The following is a 19,859-nucleotide window of genomic DNA, read 5'->3' as shown; positions in this document are numbered from 1 at the left end:
ATATATATATATATACACACATACATTGATTTTATTCTAGGCCAATTAACACATATGTTTAACAATTTATGCTCAGATCCATAGGGAAAAAAAACACCAAAGTCATAACTAGTCAACACATCTATACTGCACTTGTATTAGGTTCCATATTCTTCAATGCACCTACAAATTTGAAAGGTGAAAGAGTTAATGGTAGATCATTTGAGGTCTTCAGCCTCGTATAAAATAATAGAAGCTATTCTCATCAAGGGAAGAAATCATTATGTGCGGATGGTAATTTACTTTATACGACCTTCCATTGATTATTTTTGCCTGCTACACAAATATCACAAGAGCTATTGATCGTAAAACCTACAAAATAGATCTCTAATAGCTTTTACCTAGGAAAAATAATTATGCTAGAATTGTGGTCAAACACACGCATAAACCAAGGTGGAGGTATTAACGTCCTGTATTATTACCCATCTTTCTGAAGCATATGGAGAAGGCATTTCACAACCACAATCCTTTGCCCGAGATCCATGAGGGCAAAGTATCTGACCAACATTTACAGCGTATTAAAGCAGAAAATTAATTACTGTGAGTAAAAACTAAGTTGGCTACACAGTAAATGTACTTGCCTAGTAAAAGCAAAAAAAATAACTAAGATTTCCAAAGAAATGTAAGAAAAATCCCTGATATCTAATTTTATAGCAAATCTGAAGGTAAGGTTACAGATATGCCCTTCCTTACCGTTCCTTTAGGCTGTATATGTCCAGATACTGTATTTGTGCCACAAGATAACCAGCTTTTAAAACAACATTTTTTTGCGGTACTCTGTCGTAAGATCTCTATCCTATATGAATCTATTGTAGCCACCCAGTGATTATGTTGTGTATTACAGAATTCAAGGGTTTTACTAGCACATTGTATTATTGTATTGAATTGTAGTCCTTTACTATATTAGACCTAAGGTACGAGTAAAAACAGCTTATTTTTAACACCAACATAAGAAACACACACATAAAGCCAAAAATTTATACAACTGTTTAACCCCTTTAAGGGGTATTCCGGCCTTTTTTTAACTGATATCTGTCTCATCGATAGGTCATCAGTAGATGATCAATGAGGGTCTGACCCCCATCCATCAGCTGATTGTCCAGTTCATCGGGCCAGACATCGTCATCAGTGGTCAGAGGAGGAAGTCGTAGCACTGGCTTCACTCCCATTGCTGCTCCTTGATTTCGATGTATAGATAGAAGTTGGCCAATGGCTGTGTATCCAGCCTGCTACACTGGACAGCAGGCTGGACGATCAGTTGATGGATGAAAGTCCCGAGTAGTGTACTCTTCTCCATCATCTACTGATGACCTAACCAGGGGTTACGCTATCAGTTGAAAAAGTCCTTTAAGAACTTATCTATTTTGGGACTTAAGACCCAAGAATTGCAAGACTCGTTTAAAAGGGAAAAAAAAAATAAAACTGCGACTAAACAAAAACTGCAGCATTTTTTAGAAATTCATTGTGTGCAAAGCAACCTTTTGGGTGATTTCACACAAATGCTTTGCATCACAATGCCTGAAATTTTAATGTTTGTTGGAGGTAAATAAAAAATATGAAACATAATAAACACATTTTTGGTAATATTTTTACACACGCGTCTTACATTTTTTAGGTCCATGGTGTTTTTTTCAAATGCAACCTGCTCTAGGGTTGATAATTTTATTAGGCAATTTCCCATAGACTTACCCATAGGAAAAAAAACAATGACTAAAAAAGCATGTGTGTAAAAAAAATAGCCCACCCAAAAAAACTTGAAAAATGCATGACATTTATGACATTGAAAGTAGGGTAAGGTTTATCACTGTTTAATGATAGTATGATGTTGTGTTCTTTATAATGGTGCTGTCTCTTTAAGAGGGGAAGGGAACAGAGCTGAGCAGGAAGAAGTGACAGAAAGTAGTTGTGAGACGTGCTTGTTGCAGGATGGAGGTTGAAGCAGGAGTCTCTCCTGGTGTACTGCTGTGTCGCAGATACAATTTTAAGAACAGGTCCTTCTCGCAGAAATAGATACAGCCATGGAGAAGCTTGAAGAGCATGCAGAGAGCAACTAAGTCATGGACAGAAGAAGTAGGGAGTCTCTTCTGGTTTGTACTTTTCCTCTGGGGAACAGGGAAAGAAGTGCTGAATAGTGAAATCAGTGCCAAGTAATTCCTCCATTTCCTCCCCTCCAATGATGCTGAACCCATATCACTGGGCCTGATAGAGAATCATCCTCTATCATCCAGGCATACAGTTGTTACAGGTGTCCCATGCTAATGGACCTAAAGACTGTTTAGTGAGACAGTTATATTTTGTAGCTGATCCTGGCCAACTAGGCTAGCACATTGATTAACAACTGTTCATACAGACTCTTGGACTTTATTGGCAGCCTGAATACTCCAGATGAAAAGGTCAGAAGTTACAGTTTTCCTGTTTAACCCTTTCTAATCCACTGTCTGACCTCTGAAGACATTATGATTTAAGGCTGTACAGCTCCGATGTTGGAAGACGTCCGTCGGGGTTCTCTTACTGTATATTGCCAGCCTCTCTGCTGTCGGAGCCTATCCAACGTGTCACCTCATGCAGTACTGGCTTTAGCCAGCATATAGCGCCATTGTATAACGGCAGAAAAAGAGTAAGCCCCCTAGGAAAACCAGGATACAAATTGGATTGGAAAGGGTTAACTCAGCCGGATATCGCTTTCACCAACATGCAATTTTGCCATGGATGTAAGGCTTTTTTTTTAATCAAAACCACCTCGCATCACTTCGGGGAAGTAGAGATCCTCTGCCGCAGCTGACTGCAAATCACGGTGCAATGTGGGAAAAAAAAGAAATCGCTCATGTATATGACCCTATTCAAAAGAATGGCAACACACAAATCTCACACAAGAATCTCAGGCATGTGATACTGGCCTTAATAAAGCATTGTTTGTTCAGCAATAGAGACTCCTGTGCCCTATCTCCATACGTTTGACATCAATCTAGAAAACCGGGAAACCCCTGAGCCCCACTGGCCTTGGCACCTTACAGCACCTCAGATAACAGCACAAAAAATACAGTATGTCTGAAGGCAGTCATACACACTAGTCTAAAGTTGATAAAAACTGACAAAAAAATTATTTGCCCGGTGAAATTTAACAACAGACAATCATTGTAGCCAACTGATGGCAGAAAACAATCCTCTAGAAAGAAGTCAACTTCATTTAAAACTTTGGTATGGCAGTCTCTAGTATTTAACGGTACATGGAGCAGTTGGCCATTACAGGAACAATCACCCTATGAAACTGTGTTCCTGCAATGAATATTCACTGATATCATTAATCAGCATGACCAGTTTGAACATCTGTAATGACCAGTACAAAATAAAATGTAATGTAATATCCTGGTAACATCGTATGCTAGGCTGAATAAAACAATTGTCCATCTAGTTCAGCCATGTTGATCCAGAGGAAGGCAAAAAAAAACAATGAGGCAGAAGCCGATTTAACCTATTTTGGGGGAAAAAATTATTTTCCAACTCTATAATGGCAGTCAGAATAATCCCTGGATCTTCAAAGAGATATCTTCCTGACTCCAAGTCCAGCAGTTGGAGGATCCCCTGATCAGCAACTCTTCTGACTATTTAATGATTTAATGTCTATAACCTGTAATGTAGTAGAGCTTTAAAAAGACGTCTAGTTCCCACTTAAACTCTTCATTGATTTTGCCATCACCACCTCCTCAGGCAGGAAGTTCCACAGTCTCACTGCTCTTACAGTAAAGAACCCCCTTCTGTGTTGGTGATAAAATCTTCGTTCCTCTAGACGTAGAGGATGCCCTCTTGTTACCGTCCCAGTCCTGGGTGTAAACAGATCATGGGAGAGATCCTTGTATTCTCGCCTAATGTATTTATACAGTTATTTGGTCGCCCCTTAATAGTCTTTTTTTCTAGGGTGAATCATCCCAATTTTGATAGCCTCTCTGGGTATTCCAGTCCTCCCATTCTATTTAATATTTTAGTTGCCCTTCTTTGAACCCCCTCAAGCCCTGCAACATCTTTCCTGTATGTGGCTACATCCGCATAACTGTTCATCAAACAATTGATTCAATGACTGTTCAACCATCGGCCTACTTCTATCTAACATATATGGCCACCTTTAGCTTGTCAGCAGACATAAGTTGTTGGCCTAAGCTATTGCATTGCTGGATCGCTTTTACTCATAAAGAGTTGTGATTTGAGTAACAGAAATATATTAATGCGTTACTACATACTTATCTCCCTAATATATTCTCTATCGGTTTACTAAATAGTAAGCCTGCCCTTTTAAAGAAGTCCATCATGACAATACGGTATCCTATTTGAAGGCAGCACATTCCATCACAGGCCTGCTGAACTATTATTTCAAATGACATCCAAAAATACTGTGCCATTTGTATAACAGCCGCTAAGAAAGAATACAGCAGATCAGAGTTATGTCCGCCGTATTCATGAGCCAGGAGCTTTCTCTGTCTCTCACCAAAGATTGACAGCCGCTATGTATACAGGCAGATATATAAACAGCAGTCAATCATTGCTGAGAGACAGAGCGAGCCCCGGACTCATGTATACAGCCAACTCATAATTACGTAATATATCGTGGTAGCCTTTCCTGCAGTCCTATGAAAAATACGGAATATACTATATCGCCATGAGTTGTGGCAGATCACAAAGTCAGCCCTGCTGCATTAGTATAATCACTAATCAATGCGCATTCTATATGCATCGTTCGGATACACTGTGTGCATGTGTAAATGAAAGATCCTGTTTTCCCTTTTTGTTATCTGATATCATTAGGGATAGACAGATCTCTCTCTCCGAGGCTCAGAACATTGCCAGATTTGCCGGTGAACAAACCCATTTTTCACAAGGAAGAAACAGGTGCAAAGATATAGTCATTTCAGCATCAATGGAAAACTTATAAATTCTCCACAATGTGTCATATTTGCTTTTGATTATCTGGTGCAAAGCAGACATGCTTACTGCAGATGCTAGTTAGCTTTAGGGCAATGTCCCAGTTGGCTGCAAGAGAAAATGATTTCCTCTGCACTCCTATATTTTCTTCCAGTAAATATGAGATTATAATAAAATAAAACAGGGTTCTTTTCTCTTATTATTTCATTGAAAGTCTTAGATCACCCAGAAACCTTTAGAAATTAGATAAAGAAGAGAATGTGCTTAACGGGGATAAAAACTCATCAAGAAATGATTCTGCTTAACTGTTAACCCTTTATAGGGAATAAAAAAAATATACAAGACTGAATCTGATAGAATCTTAAAATTAGCATGAAATAAAAGAATGTAGAGTTTCTATTGGCTGAGATCAAAAGTTCCATAACTTTCTTTCACCTAGAAGCTACTTTCAATATGACAGGTGGTGTAGAGGCAAACTGAATATTAAGAGGAAAAAAGCCTGTCAACTGTATAAATCATACACTGCATGCAGTCTTTCTTTAGTAATAACTGACAATAATGTTGTTTTTACTGTTGTACAAAAGTTCTAGTAATGGTAAAATATCACTGATGTTACTACTGCACAATAGAATCTTCTGCTGCCAATGGAAGCGGAGGAGCCACATTCAAGGAAGCCAAGAGCCACATGTAACTCAGAGCCGCTGACTTGGGAACTCGGGTATATATAATCTATTAAAGTCACTGGATCACTTCATAAGGTTAAATTCCTTATTTAAAAGCCAGTTTAAAATAAAATGGCTAGTGAATATATATCCTTAGTTCAAACCGAACCGGAAGTTCATAAAAACCCCTAAAACTAGTATTGAACACTGTCTTAGAGCTCTGAAACAATCTTGAGGAAAATTCAACGGTGTAGCTCAGTAATTAGCACTGTTGCCTTGCAGCACTGGTTCAAATCTGATTATCTGGTCCAAAGTCCATCACCACCATCGCTTCAAAGCTCTTAGACAGTGAACTCCTTAAAAGACTGTGAACTCTGGGTTCTTCCTCAACCAAACTTCTAGCAAAGGTTGATCCAAAGAAGGGTTCTCTTAACATTACTGGGAAAATTGGACTAATGTGAACTCTGTTATAGTTTGCAAATAGGTTGTCCACTAGATTCCTCAGACTTTTGAAAGGTGATGCTAGATCTGTGAAGTTATACAAATCTATATGGCTGCATAACTACAAATACAGAAGACTTGAGTTTCTCAAATTAAGCAAAACTCAGTTGATCTTTTTACATAAATTAAGGGCATTCAATTCAAAAACAGTTTTCCACTAGTTAATTAAGAATTTAAGATTCTGGTCTTCTGCCCAATCCCACCTTGGTCCACTATGGCAAGATGTTTGAAGCAGTAGTCAAGCATGCAATTGGACCTCTACTGAGCTAATATTTACCATATTAATGTTTATGGCCAGCATAGCCCTTTAAACTAGAAATACCTAGTACAATGATAAATTCATCTCTAGGAAACAGAAACATGACTGACAGCGGGATAGAACCTTTAAACACCTACCAGGAAAACAAAAACGAAGAAATGAATAATTCATAATTTTGTTTTTGGTGAACAAACAGTGGAACAAGCACCTCTAGAAATTAAGATCAGAACATGGCATATTACAGAGACTGTAGTATCTAAAAGTCCCTCTGACAATCCATTAGCCCCCGATAATGCAATCTGGAATGGGCGTTAGATGCTTTATTATGACAGCCGAATGCCTAAGAAAGATTTGCCCAAAGAGGTACCATGTATTATAAAGTATTACTGAATTGAATTTCGAGTAACTGCTGGCTCGTCCCTGAAGATTCGAGGGGGGGGGGGGGGGGCAGAGGGTTGCGGAGGGGATCGGGAGGGAAAGTGAGAGGTCTCTCTCACTCTCCCCCTGCCGCCCCCCATATCTTCAGGGACGAGCCAGCAGTTACTCGAAAAAGGCGATGGTCTCTCGAGTAAATCGCCTTACCGAGTATGCTCGCTCATCTCTAATCATGATGGATGGATGGATAGATAGATACCAATGCTTTGCAAGATCTTTTCATTTGCATAAAGCAACTTGGCAAATAGTGTAGATTGAAAACATTCTACAATTTGTGAATACAGTTCTTTTGCAAAGTTAAGTATCTCCAAGGTTACAGTCTACAAACAAATCTTGTGTAGACTGATGCCTGCAGTCTGAATTTGCAGACACAATCCCTTTCATCAGTCCTTTTTTTACTTCCTTACATACAATTACCATGTCTCCCCAAAAATAAGACACTAGGTCCTATTTTCAGGAAATGTCTTATTTTACTTACCTAGCAGGCTTGGTCCAGGTCCCTTCTGCTGCTCTCCAGAGCCCCAACGTGATTCCCGCAGTCCTCGACCGACCACACAAGATTACTTCCTGGTTATGGGATTCTTCAATCCAGCCTCCACGAAGCGATGACTGTGATTGGTTATTCAATGGTCACAGCCATTTCATAAATCCCGCCTCCTCAATTCAATGGCTGTAATTGGTTCTTTGAGCACTACTCAGCCAATCAATGCAGCTCTTGAAGAACCAATCACAGCCATCGTGTCGTGGAGGCAGGATTTATGAATCCCGTAACCAGGAAGGGATCTTGTGTGGCCAAGGATTGTGGGAATCACCTAGCCTGTTAGGCAATGTATTCCTTTTTTTAATGTACTCTAGCTAAGGATTATTTTCGAGTAGGGCATATATTTCAAGCCTCCCCGAAAAATCAGGCTAGGACTTATTTTCAGGGAAACATAGATAAGCAAGTAGGGGACAGATGTAAAGGAGTATGACTTCACAGAATCACAGAGACACGCAAACTTGTACAGGAGCTGTGGACCCAAAACGGTGGGATATTTGAAATAACTTAAAGGGGTTGTCTCACGCCGAAACGGGTTTTTTTTTTATTCAATAGGCCCCCCGTTCGGCGCGAGACAAACCCAAGGGATGGGTTAAAAAAAAAAAAGTTTATTACTTACCCGAATCCCCGCGCTGCGGCGACTTTTTTCTCCTTTACCAAGATGGCCGCCGGGATCTTCACCCACGATGCACCGCAGGTCTTCTCCCATGGTGCACCGTGGGCTCTGTGCGGTCCATTGCCGATTCCAGCCTCCTGATTGGCTGGAATCGGCACAAGTGACGGGGTGGAGCTACGAGGACCAGCTCTCCGGCACGAGCGGCCCCATTCACCAGGGAGAAGACCGGACTGCGCAAGCGCGTCTAAAAACGCCAGAAGACAGCGAATTTAGACGGATCCATGGCGACGGGGATGCTAGCAACGGAGCAGGTAAGTGAATAACTTCTGTATGGCTCATAATTAATGCACGATGTATATTACAAAGTGCATTAATATGGCCATACAGAAGTGCTGAACCCCACTTGATTTCACGAGACAACCCCTTTAAAGACTACCTGCCTTATTCTATATTGCTGATACAATACAAAGTTAAACAAAAATGCTTGCAACGGTGAATAAAACCCTTTTAAAGGCAAAAAAAATCATGATATTAATTTATAAAGTTTATTTCCTTATCATTAGATAATACCAATGTTCCGCTCAGCTGCAATCACTAGCCTATGTCTGTGAATACTTTCACTTTCTAAGGCTAGAGTCAGCCATAAATTGTAAGGATTCATTTTATGTCTGTATTAAGCCTTGAAATCTGCAGCTACAAATTCATAAAATCATTGCCAGAGCATGGCGTCCCTTCAAATATGAATTCAAGAGGTTTTAGATTTCCGAAATGCGAAAGAGACTTAGCTACTGCACTTAGCACATCACAGAATCAGTTCAGCTGCACAGAAGGATAATAAAAAATGTATCCCTTAAGCTGAATACAACACAATGTGCTGCACAAACAATAATAACAAACAGTGCTAGCAGGAAATGTTAGCACGTAGCATCTGTTATGATCACATAACAATGAGACAGATGTTTAATCCCAACTGTTAACATAAGATCATTTGTATGTTTGAAGAGATAGATCCCTTTTGGGTTTACTCATTTTTTCATTGTTTCCTAGAAGTGCAATTTTTTTTTCAAGGTGTTTTTTCCCTCCTCCTCCTCCTACTTCTCTCCTCCGTATTGCTTTTCTTGTTTGTTTTTTCACCTTTATTTTCCATCTTCACAGATAGGGAGTGGTAGCACATTTGGCTAAATGAGTCTGTACATCCTTTGCAGATTGTGTGGTCTTGTTCAATAGTCCATTGTCCTTTCACCTACACAGTCTCACAAGACGTCCTTGGGCAGATCATCAAGCATGCAGAGTCCAAATCGTGAAAAGGGCCACACATATGAAGCCGTATGGTTCGGAAGCATCAGCCAAGTTCCTGTGGAGTGGAATAGAAACTCCCTGGACTCAAATTAAATCAGTCTCTTTTATTTCAATTTGGAAGCAGAAGAGAAAAAAAAAAAGACAGCGATTATCAGAGGGTTGGAAGTTTATGGGACTTATCAAGGTCTTAGCTTTTTGGGTGGCCTTTTAGGACACAGCCGACCTGTCAATGCCTTTGAAACAAGCAGGGAGAATAATTAATGTTTTCTTTAAGGAACACAAATAGAGTTCTGGATTACATCTTCTCAGTGTCTGTTGTATTGTGAAAAGTTCAATAGAGCAATAAACAGAACCTGTACAGTACATCTACTGTGCACAAAATGGGGCCATGGCCACTGCGAAGAAAACCTTAGCGGTTTAAATAGATAAACTTTGTTATGTAGAAAACATTTTTTTCATTCGTGAGACTGCGTGGCTTGCCTGATAGACCATAATAGATAATATACCTGCTGCACCGGAAATTTACATGTTGCTTTATAACACCATCATTTCGATTTGTTTTATATATATATATATATATATATCTTCAAGCTTATTGGCCCTAATACAAATTCTGTATCTATGCCCCCCTATGAACCAAGTGCTATAAAGGTGTCTTGTGTGGCAGAAGGGCTTTCATCAGGCGCTAGGTACTATTACCAATGCTCCTCTATAACTGCATTATCTGTATGTATATATATATATATATATATATATATATATATATATATATGTGTGTGTGTATGAAATTTTAATGTGGCATTCAAATCTAACTGGTAATTATTAGGAAATTATAGCACAAGTGTTTCTGGTGGCGCAATGCACCACACAGCTCTGCTACATGCATGCCACACACATACAGCTCTGCTACATGCATATAACATATAAACTGCTCTGGTACATGCACGTCACACACACAGCTGTGGTACATGCATGTCACACACACAAAGCTGTGGTACATGCACGTCACACACACAGAGCTGGTGTACATGCAGGTCACCCACAGCTGTGGTACACGCACATCACACACACAGCTTTGCTACATGCACGGCACACACACACAGCTCTGCCACATGCATGTCACACACATTGCTCTGCTACATGCACGTCCCACACACACAGCTTTACTACATGTACATCACATACAGCTCTGCTACATACATTTTTCATCCCATACAACAGGGATCACAACCAGCACAGCAGAGTTCTGCACACACTGATCACCTCCTGGTCAGGTGACCCCAAACTCCCCCTACGCAGGGGAGTGATTACTTGATGGTGACATCATCACAGGTGCTGTAAGCACATGGCTGCTGTCTGGCTCTGCAGGTTTTTAATAAAGTGAAGGACCTGTGATGACGTCACGATCATTTGATCAGGGGCGGAGCTCAGAGCCGCAGTAATTGAAGCTGCCGGGGTTTGTAGGGGATGTAGTCCACTAGCAATCTGCATAGGGATGAAGGACCTATGATGACGTCACCGTCATGTGATCAGGGACGGAGCATGTAACTCACTCACGGATGGACAGGTGCTCATTAGTATTTCCAAAACTGTACTTCTGTCAACAGCACTCACCACACTTCCAAATACGTATATGGTAATTGGTGCATGCCTCAGGAAGGACTGGATCCCAAATCCCATGTAATTCCAGGAAAGATAGACGGTAAAGGCAGCACTCAGCACAGCGATAAATAATCAATATGTGACCTTTATTAAGTCCATGGTCCTAAGCGTCAGCAACGTTTGAAGCCTGACCTCAGAGACCAGAGCAGTGGGGGCATGCACAGTGGGGGCAAGTATAAACTTGTTCAATTATCTTTTAGGTTTTTCATTACTTTTCAACTGTATCTGCATCATAAGGATGTGAATACAGTGGAAAGTAGTACTATTGCTACAGGGCTTGGTGCTACCAGGAGGCCCGCTACAGATGCACCATTTGCCCTACGTTTAACGGGTCTGTACCACAATTAAAAGTTGCTGATCGTGGGGGTCTCACCCCTAAGACACTTTCATTCTGGAGAAGGAGACTCCCATTTCCTGCTCTGTCTGTCATTACGAGGGTTGCTTCTCTTCCCGCAATAATGTCACTGTAAGTGAAGCACTGGCTGAGCATGCACAGTCAGCACTCCATTCACTTCAATGGGGCTGGCGGAAATAGCTTGGTGGATGCCGCACAGCTATCTCTATAGTCCCATTTCAAATTAACGGAGCACTAATGTGATTGCGCGACCAAAGCTCCATTCAGTCTACTCCTCACTGTGGAGAAGGGGTGCAGTAACCTTGCAGTGAGGACAGGGAACATGAGAGCCCCTTCTTGAGATTGGATAGAATTTCCTATAAGTGGCTTATTACCTAACAAATGATGACGCTCCATAACATACTCGCTAACCCAACGCTGATACAGCTAAATTTTGTCCTAAGGATGTTTTTATTAAGCCAACACACTGGGAATTGCATAACCTGATTTGTTCTTTGTGGGTATGAGCGTGCTATGATTAACTGGTGCCTAGAAAAAGAGTTGCAATTACAATTGTAAAAATATACAGTATGCCTTTTAACCCTTATATTTAAATTCATGCCCTATTCTACTCATTATGGCTGACTTAGTTACCCGTATAATCATTTGGCATGCAGTATATATTAAATAAGAGTGCAGACAGCTGTCCCTGGAGTACTAAGGCTATCTATCTCAATAAGCCACTTCCCTTGCACAGGTCACAATCACCAACAACTTAATGTGAGCAGATCCTCTGTTGACTGAATCATTTCCAGTTTTTGTTCATACAGCTAGACAGGATATCCGGTAAGATGGAGAAAAGGGAGGGAAGTTGGCTCAATCAATTAATGATTCGCTATTAATTTTCCAAACATCTTGAAGTATAGCATTACTGTTTGTCTGCTTTGATTCCTGTCTTTTGTGAAGGATGCTTCTAAGTGGAATGTAGCCATTTTGCCATCAAACAATTAGAGGCTCAGTGACTTGGAACCTATTTTAGGAGCACGTTATGCAATGCTATGAGGCCAGAAGTACAATAGTAAGACTGCAGAAGCTCAGGCTTAGGTAAAATACAGTGCATCTACTTTTGTGAGACTACAGAAACTAGGGTGCTTTTTCAAATGATTGCAGGACATGATGGGTGTTGTAGGAACCAGCTAGTGAACCAAAAAATGCACATCACTCTTAGGCTTCTTTCCCACGAGCGTATATCAGCTGGCCATTTTCACGTCCGGCCGATATATGCTGTGATCTGATGCATAGGATTCCAATGCATCAGATCACATGGCAGTATTCCTGAGAAGTAAAAGCCCCGGCCAGGCCAATATAGCCCAGGGCCCAAAACATAGTCCTGGAACTATCTTTTGGGCCAGAATACGTCAGCCGCTGCATGGGCTCCTATGGGAGCCCATGGCAGCGGCCGGAGGAGGGAGGGAGTTTAACAGCGTGGCTGCTAAACTCCCTCCCTCTGCTCCCCTTCCTGCTCACTCTTTGCAATGGGAGGGGGCGGAGCTAAGTGCTGCCCCGTTCCGCCTCCTACCAATGCTGGCTGTGGACAAGGGGTGGGATGGGCGGAGCTAAGGGAGGGAGGGGAAAGGGGTGACAGCATGGTGACCTCAGCGTATATGTGCTGGGGTCCATGCCGTGTGAACGGGTGCACAAACGGTAGATTTGTGCGCCCGTTCATGAGCTTATACACTCCAGATGGTAGAATATGTTGGCCAGCCGTGAAAACACCGACCGATATACGCTTGTGAGAATAAGCCGTTATGTTCACATGTGGCAATCATTTCCATTGTATATGAGATTTCTACACCCCAATTCAAATATATCTTAATAAATAGTCACTGACTTTTCAAACAATTTGTGATAGCCAATGTGATAACTAGCAAAAGTGCAATTCACTTTATTTACCTAAAATGACATTTTTGTATGAAAAAGTCACCCCAAGTGCTGACCATAGTGTTCCCTTCCTTCTAATTTGCTGTCCACTGCCTGTTGTCAAGTGAAATACATATTTAGTAACGGAGAAAACAAGACAGAAAACAGAAAGCGAAGAAGGGTGATGACTGATCTTGCCCACAGAAGTCTATGCAGAGCAGAGGGTAGAAGAGGGGAAAGAGGAAAGAGAGAAGCAGAGACGTTAAAGCTAACGTTCAGTTATTTGCTGTTATTTATTCACATCTCCACTCAGTAATTCCATATTGATTATGTTTTGTTTCTCTGTGTGTACTATAGATAGTTAGGGAGCAGAATCTGCAGTCTGCTCTGTGCAGAGTATATGGAGCATAGCATAACAGCCAGACTCCTCTCACCATCGCAGACAAAACTAAAAATCAAGAGCTACAGCCTGCATAAGGGGGAATGGTAATAAATAGAGATGAGCGAACGTACTCGTCCGAGCTTGATATTCGTGCGAATATTAGGGTGTTCGGGATGCTCGTTACTCGTAACGAGTACCACGCGGTGTTCCGGTTACTTTCAGTTTCCTCTCTGAGACGTTAGCGCGCTTTTCTGGCCAATTGAAAGACAGGGAAGGCATTACAACTTCCCCCTGTGACGTTCAAGCCCTATACCACCCCCCTGCTGTGAGTGGCTGGGGAGATCTGATGTCACCCGAGTATAAAAATCGGCCCCTCCCGCGGCTCGCCACACATGCCTTGTGACTTAGCTGAGGGAAAGTACTATCGTGCTGGAGCTGCTGTAGGGAGAGCGTTAGGAGTTAGTGTAGGCTTCAAGAACCCCAACGGCCCTTCTTAGGGCCACATCTACTAGTGTGCAGTACTGTGTTAGCACAGTATTTTTTTTTTCCAAAATTGGATCTGCAGAGCATTGCGCCCTGCAATAGGGACAGAAGTGGGGGTTAGGCAGGGAGAGTGTTAGGAGTTAGTGTAGGCTTCAAGAACCCCAACGGTCCTTTCTAGGGCCACATCTATCCGTGTGCAGTACTGTCCAGGCTGCTGTTAGCAGTGTTGCATATTTTTTTTTTTTTATCAAAACCGGCTGTGCAGAGCATTGCACCCGGCATTAATACTACAGGGATAGAATTGTGTAGGCAGGGCCAGAAGACATACATTATTCATTGAATAGACGCAGTGTGGGTGTTCCTTGTAAAAAGCAGGGAAACAATTCTATTTGCCCTGCCTGTGTCAGTCCTAAGGGCTCTGGGTACGTGTGTGCTGCGTGGAGAACGTAAAAAAATCAGACGCAACCAGCTACGGTTGAGTGCAGCCTTGCGCCAATTTCTTTCCTGCCTGGGAAATACCTGCTCTGCCACAGTTAGTAACTCTGCAACAGTAAAGTTCTGTGACAGTTTTGCAGGGCCGCAACACAGTTATTAAACTTATTATTCAGTGAATAGACGCAGTGGGCCTATCCTTTTAAACAAAAGGGAAGAAAGTATATTTGCCCTGCCTGTGTCAGTCCTAAGGGCTCTGGGTACGTCTGTGCTACGTGGAGAAAGTAAAAAAATCAGACGCAACCAGCTACGGTTGAGTGCAGCCTTGCACCAATTTCTTTCCTGCCTGGGAAATCAAATCACTGGTAATACAGCATGCTGAGGGGTAGGGGTAGGCCTAGAGGACGTGGACGCGGCCGAGGACGCGGAGTGCCAAGTGAGGGTGTGGGCACAGGCCGAGCCAGTGCGGTGGCCAGGGGTAGAGGCAGGGCCAGACCGAATAATCCACCAACTGTTTCCCAAAGCGCCCCCTCGCGCCATGCCACCCTGCACAGGTCAAGGTGCTCTACGGTGTGGCAGTTTTTCACAGAGACGCCTGACGACCGACGAACAGTGGTGTGCAACCTTTGTCGCGCCAAGATCAGCAGGGGAGGCACCACCAACAGCATGCGCAGGCATATGATGGCCAAGCACCCCACAAGGTGGGACGATGCCCGTTCACCGCCTCCGGTTTGCACCACTGCCTCTCCCCCTGTGCCCCAACCTGCCACTGAGATCCAACCCCCCTCTGAGGACACAGGCACTACCGTCTCCTGGCCTGCACCCACACCCTCACCTCCGCTGTCCTGGGCCCCATCCAGCAATGTCTCTCAGCGCAGCGTCCAGACGTCGCTAGTGCCACAGTTTGAGCGCAAGCGCAAGTACGACGCAACGCACCCGCACGCTCAAGCGTTAAACGTGCACATTGCAAAATTGATCAGCCTAGAGATGCTGCCGTATAGGCTTGTGGAAACGGAGGCTTTCAAAAGCATGATGGCGGCGGCTGCCCCGCGCTACTCGGTTCCCAGTCGCCACTACTTTTCCCGATGTGCCGTCCCAGCCCTGCACGACCACGTCTCCCGCAACATTGTACGCGCCCTCACCAACGCGGTTACTCCCAAGGTCCACTTAACAACGGACACGTGGACAAGCACAGGCGGGCAGGGCCACTATATCTCCCTGACGGCACATTGGGTGAATTTAGTGGAGGCTGGGACAGAGTCAGAGCCTGGGACCGCTCACGTCCTACCCACCCCCAGAATTGCGGGCCACAGCTCGGTGGTGGTATCTGCGGTGGTGTATGCTTCCTCCACTAAAGCACCTTCCTCCTCCTCCTCCTCCAACGCAACCTCTGTCTCGCAATCAAGATGCGTCAGCAGCACGTCGCCAGCAGTCGGTGTCACGCGGCGTGGCAGCACAGCGGTGGGCAAGCGTCAGCAGGCCGTGCTGAAACTACTCAGCTTAGGAGAGAAGAGGCACACGGCCCACGAACTGCTGCAGGGTCTGACAGAGCAGACCGACCACTGGCTTGCGCCGCTGAGCCTCCAACCGGGCATGGTCGTGTGTGACAACGGCCGTAAGCTGGTGGCGGCTCTGCAGCTCGGCAGCCTCACGCACGTGCCATGCCTGGCCCATGTCTTTAATTTGGTGGTTCAGCGCTTTCTGAAAAGCTACCCCCACTTGTCATACCTGCTCGGAAAGGTGCGCCAGCTCTGCGCACATTTCCGCAAATCCCACACGCACGCTGCCACCCTGCGGACACTGCAACATAGGTTTAATCTGCCAGTGCACCGACTGCTGTGCGACGTGCCCACACAGTGGAACTCTACGCTCCACATGTTGGCCAGACTCTATGAGCAGCGTAGAGCTATAGTGGAATACCAACTCCAACTTGCACGGCGCAGTGGGAGTCAGCCTCCTCAATTATTTACAGAAGAGTGGCCCTGGTTGGCAGCCATCTGCCAGGTCCTTGGAAAATTTGAGGAGTCTACCCAGGTGGTGAGCGGCGATGCTGCAATCATTAGCGTCACCATTCCTCTGCTATGCATCTTGAGAAGTTCCCTGCAAAGCATAAAGGCAGACGCTTTGCGCTCGGAAACAGAGCCGGGGGAAGACAGTATGTCGCTGGATAGTCAGAGCACCCGCCTGTCTGTATCTCAGCGCGTTGAGGAGGAGGAGGAGGAGCATGAGGAGGATGAGGAGGAGGGGGAAGAGACAGCTTGGCCCACTGGTGAGGGTACACATGCTGCTGGGCTGTCATCCTTTCAGCGTGTATGGCCTGAGGAGGAGGAAGAGGAGGAGGAGGAGGATCCTGAAAGTGATCTTCCTAGTGAAGACAGCCATGTGTTGCGTACAGGTACCCTGGCACACATGGCTGACTTCATGTTAGGATGCCTTTCTCGTGACCCTCGCGTTACACGCATTCTGGCCACTACGGATTACTGGGTGTACACACTGCTCGATCCACGGTATAAGGAGAGCCTTTGCACTCTCATTCCCGAAGAGGAAAGGGGTTCGAGAATGATGCTATACCACAGGACCCTGGCGGACAAACTGATGGTAAACTTCCCATCCGACAGCGCTAGTGGCAGAAGGCGCAGTTCCGAGGGCCAGGTAGCAGGGGAGGCGCAGAGATCAGGCAGCATGTACAGCACAGACAGGGGAACACTCAAGGCTGAGTCGGCGGGAGCACTGTAAAAGGATGGTGAGGGAGTACGTAGCCGATCGCACGACCGTCCTCCGTGACGCCTCTGCCCCCTACAACTACTGGGTGTCGAAGCTGGACACGTGGCCTGAACTCGCGCTGTATGCCCTGGAGGTGCTTGCTTGTCCTGCGGCTAGCGTCTTGTCAGAGAGTGTGTTTAGTGTAGCTGGGGGAATCATCACGGATAAGCGTACCCGCCTGTCAACCGACAGTGCCGACAGGCTAACACTCAGCAAGATGAACAAAGCCTGGATTTCCCCAGACTTCTCTTCTCCACCAGCGGACAGCAGCGATACGTAAGCAATACGTAGGCTGCACCCGCGGATGGAAGCTACGTTCTCTCTCACCATCCAAAACGGGGACATTTCTGCTTCATCAATCTGTGTCTAATATTCCTCCTCCTCCTCCTGCTCCTCCTCCTGAAACCTCACGTAATCACGCTGAACGTGCAATTTTTCTTAGGGCCACAAGGCTCACTCATAATTTTTCTAAACAATTTTTATACGTTTCAATGCTCTTAAAAGCGTTGAAACTTTAACTTGAACCAATTTTTCGTTAAACTTGGCTGCCTTCAGGCCTAGTTACCACTTAAGCCACATTAACCAAAGCGATTAATGGGTTTCACCTGCCCTCTTGGTTGGCCATGGCCAATTTTTTGGATGTACATTAGTACTGTTGATACAGCAATTTTTGTGGGCCCTCGCCTACAGTGTAATCAAATGAATTTTTAGCCCACCTGCATTACAGCTGATGTTACATCCGCTGTGTTGGGCAATGCAATGGGATATTTTTGTGTATCGCCGGTGGGTTCCAGGGAGCCACCCATGCTGTAGGTGCACACGGAGTTTAACCTACATCTGTCCACTTGTAAAGAACCCCAGTCTGACTGGGGCATGCAGTGTGGGCCGAAGCCCACCTGTATTAAGCACAACATTACTACCTCAGCTGTGTTGGGCAATGCAATGGGATATTTCTATGTACCGCCGGTGGCTTCCTGGCACCCACCCCTGCTGTGGGTCCACAGGGAATTATAAATGCATCTATTTCCACTTGTAAAGAACCCCAGTCTGACTGGGGCATGCAGTGTGGGCCGAAGCCCACCTGCATTAAGCACGACATTACTACCTCAGCTGTGTTGGGCAATGCAATGGGATATTTTTATGTACCGCCGGTGGGTTCCAGGGAGCCACCCATGCTGTCGGTCCACAGGGACTTCACAATAGGGAGTTGTACCTGCCTGTGTCTATGAATTAAAAACCGCGGTCTGACTGGGGCATGCAGACACCTTGACAGAATGAATAGTGTGTGGCACATAGGTTCCCCATTGGTATGCCCACGTGTGCAGTTCCTGATGGCGGTGGCACAGGATTATATTTCTCATTGCTTCTGTACAGCATTGTGGGCTATCGCCCCGCCCCTTTTAAAGAGGGTCGCTGCCTAGCCGTGCCAACCCTCTGCAGTGTGTGCCTGCGGTTCCTCCTCATGGCAGACGCACTTCTAAATAGACATGAGTGTGGCGTGGCATGAGGGCAGCTGAAGGCTGCGCAGGGACACTTTGGTGTGCGCTGTGGGGGGAGGGGGGGCGGTTGGGCAGCATGTAAGCCAGGAGAAGTGGCAGCGGAGTGTCATGCAGGCAGTGATTGTGCTTTGTTGGAGGTAGTGTGGTGCTTAGCTAAGGTATGCATTGCTAATGAGGGCTTTTCAGAAGTAAAAGTTTTTGGGACGGGGGGGGGGCCCACTCTTGCCGCTATTGTGGCTTAATAGTGGGACCTGTGAACTTGAGATGCAGCCCAACATGTAGCCCCTCGCCTGCCCTATCCGTTTCTGTGTCGTTCCCATCACTTTCTTGAATTGCCCAGATTTTCACACATGAAAACCTTAGCGAGCATCGGCGAAATACAAAAATGCTCGGGTCGCCCATTGACTTCAATGGGGTTCGTTACTCGAAACGAACCCTCGAGCATCGCGATAATTTCGTCCCGAGTAACGAGCACCCGAGCATTTTGGTGCTCGCTCATCTCTAGTAATAAATAAAGGATGCAAGTTATATAGTAACCTGGAATAATGTTATTCCTTATGTACACACGGCAGCTTATTCTGAAAAGCTATCTGAAAAGTCAAGTATACTTTAATGGATTTCAGGAGCACTTTATATATCTTCAGTTGCATTTCCACACCAGTAACAATAGAAATATATGTATTTTTTGACTGGAAATGCTAGAAAATACTGAAGTATAGCATAATGCTGTATCAAATTATGACTTCCTTGTGACTCTGAACTAAGTGAATTTTAGTATTGATGATAGACAAACTGTCTATATAAATTCAATGAGTGTATTTGTAATGAATAAAATATATATTAATAAAGAGATTAACCCAAAAGTCATTAAAGAGTGACCTCTGCTGTGAAGAGTCCAGTTCTGTAGCTCATTCCCTCCAGGCTGTGTATTCTGCACTTTTCTTCCGCCTTCAGGTCACACGACCAGCACTCTGACAACACTCTGTGTCCTGCAGTTAAGAGTGCAGTATTATATCAACTGTAAGGAAAACAGTCTTTCTTGCCAAATCAACCAATAAGAGAGCAGCTTTCCTTTTGTATTCTGCTCTTTAAAGTGAAAGCTGTGACTGGTTTCTATGGGC

Source organism: Eleutherodactylus coqui, chromosome 2 (genome assembly GCF_035609145.1).
Source record: "Eleutherodactylus coqui strain aEleCoq1 chromosome 2, aEleCoq1.hap1, whole genome shotgun sequence".
Taxonomy (NCBI): domain Eukaryota; kingdom Metazoa; phylum Chordata; class Amphibia; order Anura; family Eleutherodactylidae; genus Eleutherodactylus; species Eleutherodactylus coqui.
Note: the sequence above shows the minus strand (reverse complement) of the source record.